Source organism: Hesperophylax consimilis, chromosome 6 (assembly GCF_061612785.1).
Source record: "Hesperophylax consimilis isolate HC1 chromosome 6, BYU_Hcon_1.0, whole genome shotgun sequence".
Lineage (NCBI taxonomy): Eukaryota > Metazoa > Arthropoda > Insecta > Trichoptera > Limnephilidae > Hesperophylax > Hesperophylax consimilis.
Genome location: NC_142841.1, coordinates 30,920,130 through 30,935,596, shown reverse-complemented (window position 1 = coordinate 30,935,596; position 15,467 = coordinate 30,920,130). Strand labels below are relative to the sequence as shown.

Below are 15,467 nucleotides of genomic sequence, written 5' to 3'. Positions count from 1 at the left end.
ACAATTACTTCTTAAATACATATACAATTTTAACAAGTACATAAAATATACACATAATTACATTAGTACAAAAAAATTCTTTCACATAACCATTTTTTTTAACATACATTTCCTTCTGTGAGTCAATTCACAGCTTTTTATTGAGTTTGGTAACATGTTGTAAATTATTGGAACGAGGTATTCTAGAGTTCTTTGACCATATTTATTCAGGTATCTGGGAACTACAAGTCCATCGTTTGCAATTAGTCTTGTATTATGAACATGTGTCACTATTTTATTATGTTCAGATTGAAATGTATGCTGACTCGCAATTTTAAGCCACAATAAAGCACGAACAGATAATACATTTACAGAGTTGTATAGTAATGACTTTGGTACGTCATTTCTTTGTTCGTATTTAGTTCTGTTTAATAATAATTTTACCAAAGAATATTGTACATTTTGGACTGAAAGAAGATTTGTTTTTGTTGAATGTCCCCATGAAGTTATTCCGTATCTTATTAGGGATTCCGCCAATGATAGGTATACTATTTTAAGAGTATTTGGTGGAACAAAAAACTTTAATCTATAAAGTTTGCTCACTATAGCTCTAAGCCGTGTGCACACTTTTTGTATATGTATATCCCATTTAAAATAACAATCAATTGTTAAGCCTAGATATACGTATTTTGAAACAAGTTCAATATTTTTGCATGAGCATGGTTGTATTACAAAGTTATGGATGCAATTAAAGTCATGAGAAATAATTTTAGGAGTTATGGTGATGTTATTATGAGGAGATTTGATGTGCATAAGCTTCGTTTTTTTAGCATTGATTATTAAACCTACATCATGTGACCGTTTTTGAAGAGTGACAAAGTCAATTTGCAGTAAATTACTCGCTATTAATAAATCCTCATGTGAAATAACTAATGCTGTGTCGTCAGCATAAACGTAATGTTTTACATGAGAAAAAATAAATTTCATTGCAGTAACATATATTATATACAAGGTAGGGCCTAGTATGGACCCTTGTGGTACGCCTGCGAAAATGCAAAGTATACTGAAGTATACGAAGATGCAAAGTATACTGAAAATTAAAATAATATATTACTTTAATAAGTTCTTGCAGTATTTTTAATGCCAAGTAGCTGTATTACAACAAGAAGAATTACAAGAGATATTCATCTGATATTGGAACAAAAAAATACATTATATATGAAAATACAAAATGCGCTTTTGAGTACAGAAAAAATCTAAGTATTAACAACAACAAAAATCGATATCTTGAAAATATATGATTACTGTTAAAAATTTGTGGGTGATTTAAAATTTTTTTTTTAAGTAGACTTATTTTTCCGATTGTGATGATCGTACTTTCATAATTACTGATTTAATAAACGACCTAAAATCGCATGTATAAAACGGTTCCAACTGACTACAACGTCATTATGACATAGAAAACTCACAAAAATGTCAGGTAAGACGGCCGCCATCAACGTCACACGTGACGTCAATGACGCTGCCGCCGAAATCAAGATGATAACGAACATGTCGTTTTGGCTCCAAATCAAAAATGGCTCATTTTAAATCGTTGTAGAAAATGTATTTGTCAAAATATAAATTAAATTAAAACGCTTCGATTACGTATTTTTTAAGAAATAAAAAAAGTCTTTATATTTGGCTCTCCTAAAACAGGAAAATCTTCCTAGTTAGACATTAAAAACGTTTTTTCACCATCATTGTTCAAAATTGTTTTCCTGTCCTGATTAAAATTAATAATAATGTCACAATTCCCAATTCCTGCAATATTCGAAAATAGGTTTCTGAAAAAATATGAAAATACACAGATTTAGGAAATGAGATTAAAAGAATTTGGCATTCTCAGTCTATAAAAATATTACCATTTGTTATTTCGGCTACTGGCATTATACCTAGCTCTCTCATTCAAAATTTAGGCGTATTACATCTGTCAAAGAAATTGTATAGAAAAATTGAAAAATCAATCGTTTTAAATACATGTAGGATTACGAAAGATTTTTTTAAATAATTATATTGAAGGATCAGTAGGAGAGCCTAATTGAGCCGAATCCTCTAAAAAAAATATCTGGGGTCGGTTAATTATTTTCCCATTTGATCTCTGGTGAGTTGACGTGTTGTTCTTGTATTTTTGTATTTATTATGCTTATATAATGCACTTGCATAATGTGGATTGACAAGATGATCATTTGTGGAAAAGTGTGTGGAAGGGTTTAGTTTTTCCTTTGGGAAAGATTTAACCCGGACATAAAGACGAAAAAAATTTTTTTGTCGAAATGTCATTTGTCCTTCGATGGCATCTGAATCTGCAATGTTATAATGTATTATAAATCTGTTCCGATATTTATATGCATGTGTAGGAGGGCGGAGTGATTTTAATTTATGTTTAGAATTTAAAAATCCTTATTTTGTTAATAAATGACCCTACACTACACGAGACAAAACACAAATTTTTTTTGACTTCCCATGACGTTTTTAGGTGGCGTGGTTAACCTTAAATTTACAAAACAGTATTTTTTTACACGTTACTCGCGCTCCTCGTGGTGGCTTACGAAAGGAATAGAAGCTTCTTACCAAACTTTTTCTACATGTTTCGCTAATATTTTACAAACTACTCCAATCGAAACATTTTTTTCCGTTATTCAAGAAAAATCAATCTTTTCACTCCAAATGGTACTTTATAATATCCCATTTAAACTATTGTTTTGGTTCACTAAACACATCACATGAAAAAGTAAATAAGTGGGCAAAGTAAGTTTCATGGACTTAATAATATGCGATAATCTATGGTTTGAAACTACTTTTGCAGAACTACATTCAATATTCGCCGAATGTATTCACGGAACATAAACATAAATACATTAGGTACTTTTAAATGCATGTGGAAATTATTTTGGCTAAAACATAAATTTAAACTGCTAACTAATTAAAATCTAATAGCGTCATTAACGCAGTCCTAAAATAGGAGTGCTTCCATTATGATCAATTGTTTGGTTAGCCTCGTGAAAAGGAATCATTATTATCGCTAATTGATTATTGATATCACCACGAGACACGCTATTATTGTGCCGATTCTAAAACAACATAATCGCCCACATATCCGCACAAGTACAGAAAATAATTTTTATCTGGCGTCTCCACGTGCATACAAAGTTGTCAATCAACCATTCAGATTACTCTGAAAATAGATTCGATCAGTGTTGTCATTATAAATATTGATTGACGGATGTCAGTATAATTTTAAAAAATAATATATAATCATCACCATCTTCGTTAGCCATTCTCTATGGAGCGATAGGCATAGATTTGTCTATTGGTTTCACTGACCACTCTGTTTTTAAATCGAAACATGTTGCTGCATGTCTGACGTCATCATCTATTTCTAATCAAATTATATTTTAGGCCAGCTGTTGTTTCGTGATCAAGTTTGGCCAACTATTCATAGATGTAATATTATGTTAGGTTTATTTTTCTGGCAATCTTGTCGTTTATTTGATCGAGAAATCCACTCACCCTTGGTTATTATCCACCAAATTGCACTAAAAAATTTGCTAAAAATTGATCGGACTACAGCATTCCTGCATTATTTGCTAACACTTTTTTCGTTGAGATTTAAGAAGAATGACGCTGCAGAGATTCTTTGAAATGAATATTCTCCTTTTGAGTAGTGGGAAAATGGAATAGTTTAGGTTAGTTTCACCTTCCTATAATGTTATATTTACTGTATTCTATAGTGGATAACAAGAAACCTTTCAAATGACTTAGCTACAGTTCACCGTGTAAAATGGCAAAAACATTATGAGAGTTCGTGCTTACTTATTCAACAAACGGATATTGAATAAGTAAGTTAGGAAAAGAAATACGATTTCGTTTTACCCGAACAAAATATTTTAACACATTATTAGGTACCTTATAATTTTAGTGATACTATGTAGTCGGTAATTTCAGAAAGTAAAATCATGATCGTTTAATAAAAAATATGAAACGGAAAAAAAAAATTATCTTTTTTTCTTGCGTTCATCGGTGTAAGACAAAATAAAACTATAGAATTTCTTTTTTGTACAAACCGCTTTTGGCAAATAGAATGTTTTTCTCTTGTGATAAATATCACAAACCTCCATTGATAAAAATAAACTGCAATAATCTGAAAAATTTTCCAAAAATTTGTGAATGTTATAAGAATGTCGTTTGTGGAAAACAACTAAATTTATATTTTTCTTCGATGAAATTAAATCCTCAAACTTTTACTTTCCTGGCAAAAGAACAATTTTTTGTAAGAAATTTGAGCAATGATCTAACAAATGACATGAAGTGATTCTAACACTTTGCAATGAAAATATTTTCACAAAGTACCTACTCGCGTGAAGCTAAATTAAAAATAAACAATGAGTGAAGTTTTAAGACGCAACGAAATAAACAATCCGCCAAAATGTGACGTAAAATTGGCTCAATTTGTATTGATACTTGCCAAAAGAAATTATCACGTTTTCTCAGAAAAATATCGATAGCAACAATGCAAGCTAAATATTTTCCAATTCGTGCAGATATTTTTCTGTTGAAATGAACTTATGAAAATGGATAAAAATTTTAACTTTTATCAGAAAAATTGCTTGAAATCAGTGTCTATTTATTAAGGGCTGTACTATTTTATGGCACCGAGAAGTAATGTTTTGTACCGCTCTGTTCAGTCAAATTAAATTGAACGCTCTCGTTAATTCAGTTATTGAATTGAACTGAGAATTGTATTCTTTAAACACTCTCCTTCCTTCAGTTATTGAATTAAACTGGGAATGGCATACATATAAATCACTCTCCTTCCTTCAGTTATTGAATTGAACTGAGAATGGCATAAATTAAACGCTCTCCTTACTTCAGTTATTGAATTGAACTGGGAATGGCATACATAAAACACTCTCCTTACTTCAGTTTATACAGACATGTTTGTTGTTTTGAAAATAAGTTTATCTGTGAACAATCTTTCGCGTCGATGAAAAAACAATAAAAAAACATGAAGTGTGCTCCATTCACTCTAGATAAAAACTAAGAAGTGTGCCCCATTCGCTCTAGATAAAATACAAGAAGTGTGCCCCATTCATTCTAGATAAAATATAAAAAAGAGTGCCTCATTTGCTCTAGATAAAATATAAGAAGTGTACCCCATTCATTCTAGATAAAATGTAAGAAGAGTGCCCCATTTGCTCTAGATAAATCCTTAAAATGCTTCTATTTCCGAAAACTAATAATTTAGATACTTCGAACATTTTTTTAAACTTAATTATTTATTATTAAAAGCAATAATTATAAGCCTGAAACACAAGTATAAACTGACAAAATCTTCCGAGAAAAAATAAATGCCACCGACGGGAATTGAATTGAAATTGATATCGGAAATCAGACCATACGGGCTCAATTCCCGTCCGCGGCATTTATCCTTTGTGCCTTGTATAAAAACCTTGTCTTGTAAAAACATAACTTTACCTATAACAAAATTTTTTTTTTAAATTATTATTAAAATAACATTTTTTTGCATGATTGCCATGCTTCACTTTGACTCCGTAGTAAAAAAGGATATGTGTATATATTAATTTTAGAGGGAGAACGCTAATGTTTAAAAACAACGATAATAATCAAGCGAAAATATTAAAAATATTTGATGAAACACAACACATGATTCGTTAAAAATAGAGCAAAAATCTCTTAACAAAATGCCTTTTAATGCATTTAAAGGTACACTCTGAATGTTTTCATACACTTTACGATTTATTTTCTATCGATTGTCTTTCATATAATTACCGTTTCGACTCTATATAGTATAGTTATTATCTTCAAAAACAACATATATTTTGAGGGAACTTAAAAACTTAAAGTGTTCAATAGAAATAACATGTTATAAATCGGTAGAAGGATTATTATTCCATTAGTTTGGACTTTTTAAAATTTCAATTCATTTGCAAGTAATGTAAAAACCAAGAAAGGAATTTTACAAAGAGTCGCTTTCAATTCACAGTTTTCAAACAATTACTTTCATAATTATTAGAAAAGTCAATCGTTCACGTAACGCGAATAACTATTCCTGGCTGTTCTATTTAGGTCAAATCAATATAATTATCGGAATAACATTATATTAAGTCACTATACGTGTAGGGTCAAATATAATCGTAATGCAATACTAAACCTTTTCGCCATATTTATTAATATCATTGTTTTGATCATTAGGAGGCCAAATTTTATGAACACTATTCAAACGAGTTATTGACACAAAATAAAAGTCCCGCAAATATATGATAATAAAAAAATATGCTTCATTATGTGGAGCTTTTAAAAATTAACCCCTAATATAAAAGTAACTTACTTTTAACTACGAATAATTTTTTTCTTAATGTTGAAACACTGCATGAAACATATTGATTTTAAAAACTACATTTTTTGGTTTCGACGGACCTCCAGGCAGTCCGTATACAATGTGTTATGTGTTTTATGCGTGACAGCTATTTCGTCCGCCAGTTTTGAAAAGTCTTTTTTGAGTGTGAATCCAGGACAAGGGTCCAAATTGCTCCTAACCGTTTGGAGATTGCAGGACTATAGCATTCCAATTTGTGTCTATTATTGAGGCTGTATTGAGTAGGTAAGGGAATGAAATGAATGTGAGAGAGGAAGGTTGGAAGAACTTGCCTATTCAGATCTGGTCACCAAACTCGGTTAAAGCCATTTCAAGCAACGAAACGTTTCGATTTTGAGTGGTGTTTTTTCACGAGGGCGATAGTAACCAGATCTACTATTCTTTTAAATTATATTTTTGGTATTTAGCAATTTCGCTTTAAATTCAAAACTGTATTTTGGAATAACATTACTACATTCATTAATTTTTCACAATCATCAAACAAAAAATAATCTAACTAACCATCACGCCGTTTTCCCGCAGGGGTAGGCATAGAAGACGGACCGCCAAACAACTCTTGGCACACACTTCTTGCCTCATTCACATTCATACATACTCTTATCTTTTTCTAACCCTTGACATGGCCCGACTTGAGTATCTGATTCCCTTGATTGTGCCATGTCTTCCACGGGCGTCCCCGACTTCAACTACCATTCGCATTCGCATCATATATTATCTTTACACTCCTTTCTTCGATCATTCGCTCTACATGCCCACACCAACTAAGTATCCCTTTCTAAATCTTACCCGGATCTCCATATTTCTCACACGATCATACATGATTTTACTACACGTATGCCTCAGGGATCTCATTTCAACAGCATTCAGTTTACTTTCATCCTTTCTCTGCTAGTTCCATGCTTCACTTCCATACATCAGGGTAAGTACCAGCACTCTATTATGCACAGCTAGCTTCGCTTCTTTGGATATTTTTTTTGTTAGCGCCAACTGCGTTCAGTCCCTGCATTTCAAAATTATCCTGGTATAATTTACTTTTCACTTTATTAGTTGTTTCGCCTTTTAGTTTTAAAATCTTTCTGGAATGGAACACAGCTGTCAGGCATAAAAATAAACACAAATAATAATGTTTTTTCTAAGAACTTGTCAAATTAAACAACATTTTATGACCGATTCACTACTTAAAAAAATTAATCAAATGTATTCATTTGGAAAGCTATAACAATAAAATGAATTATGCCTCTGCCAATGTGAATGATAATGACAAATTATGTCACTTTTAAGGACCATATCCACGCGGACATCGCTTCACGGTGTCCGCAAAGTGTAAATGAGCAACATACATGATTTTTTTAAATTCGTTTCTGGGAAGGTTATTAAAAGGCATTAATTATTCATTTTACTTTCTATCTATTTTCAAATAGCCTTAAACATAACTTTCTAGTATTTTTACTCAATAAACACTGCAATAAATAAATGATTTATCTGTAAATTGTATATCTGGTAAAGTTAGTTAGGAAAATACATAAATTTTCTGATTAAAAAAAACCTTTTTAATTCAATTAAATACATTCCAAAAGTTCTGTAAAAAGCAATCATTGAAGACGATTTACCTAAATTCCAGTTTGTTATCATAAAGATCTTTAATGCTTTCTGTATAATAACTTTTTTCCATCAAAAATCTTATATATTTTCCGAACAAATTTTGCAAACCCTAAACATGTATTTTTGACTGCTGACAGTTAGTGCTTCCAAATCGTAGATTTTTTTACAAAAAATGTATACTTTTCAATCGTTTGAATCACGGATTTTTTTTAATATAGTTTTAGAGCTTCAATCAGTTATCTGTCAAAATCCGTAACGAAATCGAGTTTTTAATATTGAATTTAAACCATTGTTATATGGTTTATGATCGAAGAAAAAATAATTATTACAGTTTAGTTTATTCACATTGTCAAAATCACTGTTTGTTTTAAAATGTCAAAATTCGAAAATTAATCCTTTTTATAATTTTGTGTAATGTTTATTACCTGAGATCATTAGCATATATACTGACATCACGAACTAAAAACAGATATACGTTTATGGTAAACTTAGTCGAATTCTGCTGCATTCCTTTTCTAACTGGTAACTTAACTATCTAATACTCGTAAGTATGAGTATTAGATATTAGTACTTAGTAGGTTTTTAGGATTTAGTTTGGGTTATTTTAATAATTTAAGTGACAATGTTATCAAATTTTTATTATTTTTTCTAGCACATTCGTATTTCAATTTAAAAAATGTGTTCACTAAAATTTTCGCAAATCAGCTGAAAATACATGCAAGAGTCTCGTTAGAACAAATAATATATATTAGGCGTCGTTTTCACTATCGTGACGTATCCAATTTATATTATTTTGCGCATAGAATGATATATTCAATCCACCGCCATGACTTTGCTTGCCTCGTTCCGCGGAACCATTCACAGTGAGAACGGGCCATAGGCATTATGTAATAATTATAATAAATTGGCAATAAGCACGTGATGCTTTGTCGGACGGAATGGGCATGGGTGTCCTTATAAGGGATGAGTTCTTGTTGGTAGAAAGTGTAAGTTGCTGACTATGAAGTACAGTCTAATGACGGTCTCAAAGGAATGCGATGAAAACAATATAATACTTGTAATATTTGATAAATATAATAAACCGTTGCGCTTCCAAGCTAGTGGAACTATTTCACCGCAATTACGGTTTTACGGAAGGAAAAAGAATATATCATCTAGATATTCAGGTTCTGTTAAAAAAACATTGTATGAATTCCGCACAAGAACTGTCCGGAACCTGTTATTATATAACGTATATTAATGACTTATTTTAGCCATTACATCCAAGTTTACAAATGTCTAATTTATTATGACTTCCACATAATATATGCATTTTGATTATTTATTAAATTTTCTTTTCATTAATGTGGTACCTACAATTCATCTTAAATCTATCAATGTGTGCAGACTTTATAGTTCCCAGCAGCGGAATTATAATATTGCATTCCTTTGTATAGAAGACCGTTTTGTGTATTGGCTAAAGAAAGTTCAAGCAACGTTTTCATTCTGAATAATTATTCTAAATCACCACGCTGATACTAGATTATCAATCACTTTGAAACGCGTCCCAAAACATTACAACTTATGTAAATCTCAAAGGGCCAGCTACTAAATTGGATAATATCATAATATAAATATAACTTTTAGAGAACTTGAATATAAACTTTGTAATTTTCTGAATTATTTAAATTCTGTTAAACAACCCCTCCTGGTCGATTATAACCAATGTTTTAAATAAATACCTATATAGATTACATAAAACTTGTGTTATATTTTACGTTGCATTCCAGTTTATAATTTACTGCTCTCTCGAAAAGAAATTTACATAGACATGTATTATTATCCTAGGTTTTCTAGAAACAAAAATTCTGTTCACAATTTACGCGTTATTCTTCATCGTTATTTCACAGTAGCCCCAAGCCACGGAATCAACGTAAAATCGATCACCTAACAAAACACAATTACTGTTTACTTTAATAATTATGATTGGGCAGTAAAACTACGATACGATATTACACTTTAAGCCATCAGTTGGGTCAACATTAATATTATTATTTGTAAAGGTAGTAAAATTTATACCCGGCATCGATAATATTTTGTTGACGTTTCCTGGTCATTTATGGAATTACTTTATTATTAATGGAGAACATGTAATTTTTTAAATTTCAAATAACTTTATTATTAATGGAGAACATTTAATTTATGGAATTACTTTATTATTAATGGAGAATATTTAATTTATGGAATTACTTCATTATTAATGGAGAACATTTAATTTATGGAATTACTTTATTATTAATGGAGAACATATAATTTTTATATAAGTTTATTATTAATGGAGAACATTTAATGAATGGAATAACTTTTTTAATTAATGGTTAACATTTAATTATTGGAATTACTTTATTATTAACGGAAAACAATAAATTTGTGAAATTACTTTACTATCAATGGAGAACATTGAAATTAACGGCACCCAAACTAGAAGAAAAAATATCAAAGTATTAACAGGTATTTTTCTGATTAAGAGAAATATAAAGAAATTTTCTTTCATCAATCAATAATTTCTTCCTCAGTTACCGATATTATAAAGGAAAGATCTTCTTTGCCTATGTGAAGAATTATAGAACGATTTTTCTAAATCTTAACAATTGGAAAATGTCTTGGAGTAAAATGAAAAGGGAAATTATTCCTCGTTTAATATTTAGGTGATGAGAAAAGATTTTTAACTGTATCATTCTTTGAATAAGAACTACTAACAATATCTTCATTTTCCCAACGCAAATTTTATTGGCTGCTATCTTTATGTATGATCGCAAGATTCAACTCGAACTAAATGAAATCTAGATAGTGTCTTGGATAAATATATCCTATGTGTATTTTAATGTGCGACATCTATTGACTTTTCTGCAAGTCTAGGATGAATATTATTTTTTTATTTAAAAAAAAATTAAGGAATAAAACTTCAAATTGTAATATTTAATTACTAAAGAAAAATAGGGGTCGCATCTGAGACTTAAACCCAGGACCTTCGCCTTGCAGGGGCGCTGCTCTATCAAAATAAACTTTTGCACCCCTGGTTTTGAGCCCGCGTCTTCTGAATCCGAAGAGAAGGATCTTAACCTGCATGCCACGGAGTTGGTCTTGTTTTGTGAGATATGCGAGATTGTTACTACAGTAGGCCATTCTCGCCTTTGTACAGTTGAGTGGAAGTGAAAAGATGCTGAATATACAAGTATAATGCTTTATGACCACAAATCTTTCTAAGGCTGAGCGCTCGTAAAAATCTTCGGCCCCTCACGAGATGGAATGGTTTCTAAATTGACGATTAACAAGTCATTATATTTGGATACTTAGGTATATGATTTACAATTTAGTCGCTAACACCCAACAAATGAAAGTGTCAGGAATGGGGTAATTTATAAGAACAGTAATATAATTTGCTCCTTACTTAACTACTACCTTACTTACTACCTTAATTAACAGAACTGAAATGCTATTGTTACCAACACTGCCAATCATCCACTATAGGAAGGTACGCAAATTAATTGGCTCTTCAATTCCAATTACATTTTTTTTAAATTGCTTGTTCAATTGGTAATGAATAATGTAATAACTATTCATCTCCCACTCTTTCAACGATACGTTGCATCATAATTTGCTTCAGTTATCTTATAAAGCTTTTGAAAGCTTAGAAATCAACATTGATAACTACCGTGGAATGAGGATTAAGGATGTAACTTCAAACTGATGTTATCTTGTTTAACTCCCGAAGAACTCTAAACAACGGGAAGTTTTCCATTTCAATCAATAATTTTTAGCTTTAAATTTGTAGGTTTTCAAAATTATTTAAACTAGTAGCGTGACTTGTTAAATTGAAATTCCCTGGCAGAATTACAGGTACTACCTAATTACTAACACTCTTTAATCGACATAAAAACATTCTGTGTACGCTCCAACATTTTTCGAAACGGTCCTGAAATGACTAGGCATTATCGGTTTTCCAAGCGCTAAAGGTTGACAAGCAAGGAAATAGATTGAAAAGACTCAAAAGAAAAAAAATAGTTTCTGAACCTCCATTAGCTTGCCGTATTTTCTGACGTTTAACCAACAGATACATTTTTTTATATATAAAATACATGGTTTTTTAATAGAAAAATACAAGGCATTGAAACATTGAATCACCATACTAGACAACTGCCTGTTTCATAGTGACCAATACATTATAGTTATTTTGAATAAAGGGTAAACAATATACTTACTAATAAACACGTTTCAAACTCTATACAACTGATAACCAACCCTTAATTTAGAGTAAATGTTTTTTTCTTAGCTGCACAAAATCTAAGACACGTCCATCTATAAGGGGGTAAAAATATTAACATTAGGAATAGATTTTCTTCTTAAAATCGACTTTGTCCTGAACTAATAGTGAAAAATATTATCTAGTAAGTAAAATTTAAATTCTAAAACTGTATATGTTCCCCTTTTTGCATTACAATGCTCAAAAAAGTGATTAGATAGCATTTATAAAGAGAATAGGTAAATGTAATAATTCGATAATAACAAGATAAGTAATCATGCTGGAAAATAGATGCATGCAATTAAATGAATAAATACAAAAATGAGATCAAAACGGAGCATTAGCATTTCAGTAAAAAAATCAGAGATTTATGTAGTATTGAGAGAAATACATACATATTTATTACATCCGTTATTTTATGTATTTTGTATATTGCATAACATATTTCAAACATAAATTTTCGTTTGCTTTCCGAACATAACGAACAACAACGCCCTTTTTTATTCTATTTTCAAATTCAACGTTTTTCAACTAGAAGCAAATAACCTATTTTACTAACTAACCATCACGCCGTTTCCCGGAGTTGTAAGCAGATAGGATGGACCGACATATAACTCTATCATGCAACGTCTCGTACAAGTCGTACATACTATTATTCTGACTCTTGATATGACACGACTTAAGTATTTGATCAAACTTGCTTATCTAATAAGCCATGTTTCATTTCAATCATGAGTAACGATACGTTCTACTTTATATATATATATATATAGTCGAGGTTAGGTAGGCTATTGATAGAATTCGATAGAAATAAAATGCTTTGCATTTTCACTGAGCAATTTAGTCAACTCGATAACTTAATGTCTAGCAAAAGGTTGAACGGATGCCAAAACGCTAATTTATTGAACCATTATTAGTGATTTCATCTTACATTGGATATCTTCCGGAGAAGTGGACATGCGATTAGAGCAATGATATTAATTCCATACAGGAGGTTCTGAGGAAAAAAATTCCCTCGTAGTCTATGTCGTCTTTGGGGATGATGTGTGAAGGGTCTTTTGAGGAGAGAAAAGAGTGCAAATGGGTCTTGAAGAGACCAATGTCAACCGTGTACATATAATGTTGGGCGCATGTTTGTGTGTTTCACGATTATGCACCTGTGCCGAAAGGATCAATGACGATAGTTTCTCGAAGCATCTTCCATTATTACACTGGTCGAACAAGGACAGAGAACACATAGAACAAGGAACCTGACGCCTGTGCTCTACAGATTGAAATCTTTTTGTTAAGATAGGGTAATCTACCAGACAGACGGCCCGTTTCTGCACTTTCTGAGTCAAGAGTAATCAATAGCTCTAAATATATCAGAGAAGAGACTTAAAAAAACTGCACCTTAACTAAATAACTAACCATAACGTCGTTTCTCTGCAAAGGTAGGCAGAGAGTATAAACCGCCACATAACTATGTCTTGGCACACATTCATTTCTTTATCCACATTCACATTCATACTCCGTCTCAAACACATTCTTCAGTCCCTCTCTATTGAAATATAAATAGTCAGAAGAACTATATCCAGCAATAGCCCAAATCAACTGTCACGTTTTTAATTAAATTTACTGTGTTGAAGGAGTTTATTTGACTTTAAAACTTTGAAATATAAACGCGTATTTTGGCAAAGGATCACATACCTACTGGGTTACAAAGCCTTTGTCACGGATCGAAAAACTTTTCCCAACATTTGCTTACGTAATAGGACAACTTTTCCTCGCTTACTTTCCGACCGTTAATTGAATTGGGTTTTCGCAAGCGATCGAATTTATACATCAGTGTAATTTCCTTTTATTACAAACCGAGCAGTTGATTTCTGTATATCATCTTATCACGAACTTTTACATTGGTATATATATAAATATATATAATACTGTAAATAAAAAGTTAAATGACTATTTTAAGCGTTAAATATACATAATTTACTAAAAAATCAATCAATTTGTACATTAATGATGCTCTTAAGTGTGCTAATTAACAAATAATATTGCGAGATCGAAATTTCTTTCGACTATGTGGGAACCTTTTAAAGTTTTATACATGAGAATAATGCCAATATTTTTTTCGATTTATTAAATAACACCCAATACAAAAATGTTTAGTGGTATGTTTGTGGAAAGATAGTTTTTTTTTTAAATAAGGTCTATAAAGTAGATAATCAAAGTAAGTATAAATACCTGTATTTTTCGGCAGTTAATCCAAGGAACACACACACACAGAGGATTTCCGGTAAATGTCACTTGAAATCGACCCAAACAAAACTTTGTCTCTGCGTCAAATTGAGTTTTTTCACTTCGCTTAAGACAAAGAAATACTACAACTTGCTTATTCAACAAAACAGAAACCCATTCGTTCCGTAAGCTTCCACAAAAACCGCTTTATAATTTATGAAAATAATCGAAACTATATTGATTTTCGCGAAAAAAGTTATATTAAAGTTCTTTATCACAAAGAAAAAGTGTGTGCGGTTACTTTACAGTAGATTTTCGGAATATTTTTTTAAAAGTTCACTCTTATCTCGTGTCGGTGTACGTTCGCGGTGAGTTCGGTAGCACAGAATAAGTTTTTTAAAGCTATTTTTCAGCGTTAATCTCTAAACAAAATCACATAAAGTACGACTTAGCGTAATAGTTACCGATTTCACCGCGAGATGTCTACCCTTCAGTGCGGCGTAGAGCACTGTAGCGCGCTACGGTCCTGCGGTGGGACGAGTGGGGGGGGTGTGCAGACAGGAGGGGGAATTACGCAACAGGGCTGCGGCCCCGACTTAACGCCAACAAGAGAGCGACGGAGCATCTGCCACATCGATATCAATTTGGTTTACTGTTAAAAAATATATCGACAATGATAATTACTAGTAGTGTTGTTTATGTGATCTCTTTTGTTTTATTTATATTCTGCTCATATTTTAACGTATTTATTTTATGTTTTTATTGTTTATTTGTGTTTATATTTTCTTAAATTGTTTTAATTCTTGATGTATTTACAATAGTTCAGTGATACAAACAACTTGTAAAATACAGTGAAACCTCTATCTATCGTTCCTCGAATAATCGTTTTCCCGGATGTATCATTTATTTCTTCTAGTCCGAATTCATTTCATACAAAAATAGATC

The 15,467-nt window shown here is 31.3% G+C and overlaps 1 protein-coding gene across 2 annotated transcripts in view; it reads right to left on the bottom strand.

Moving 5' to 3' along the window:
• Positions 1 to 15,002, bottom strand: part of pHCl-1 (pH-sensitive chloride channel 1) — a 319,881-nt gene extending 304,879 nt beyond the window's left edge. For both annotated transcript variants that reach the window (XM_089632549.1, XM_089632548.1), the window contains exon 1: positions 14,529 to 15,002. The gene's annotated coding sequence lies outside the window, so the exon portion shown is untranslated. The remainder of the gene's footprint in view (positions 1 to 14,528) is intronic.
• Between the last annotated feature and the right edge of the window lie 465 nt (positions 15,003 to 15,467).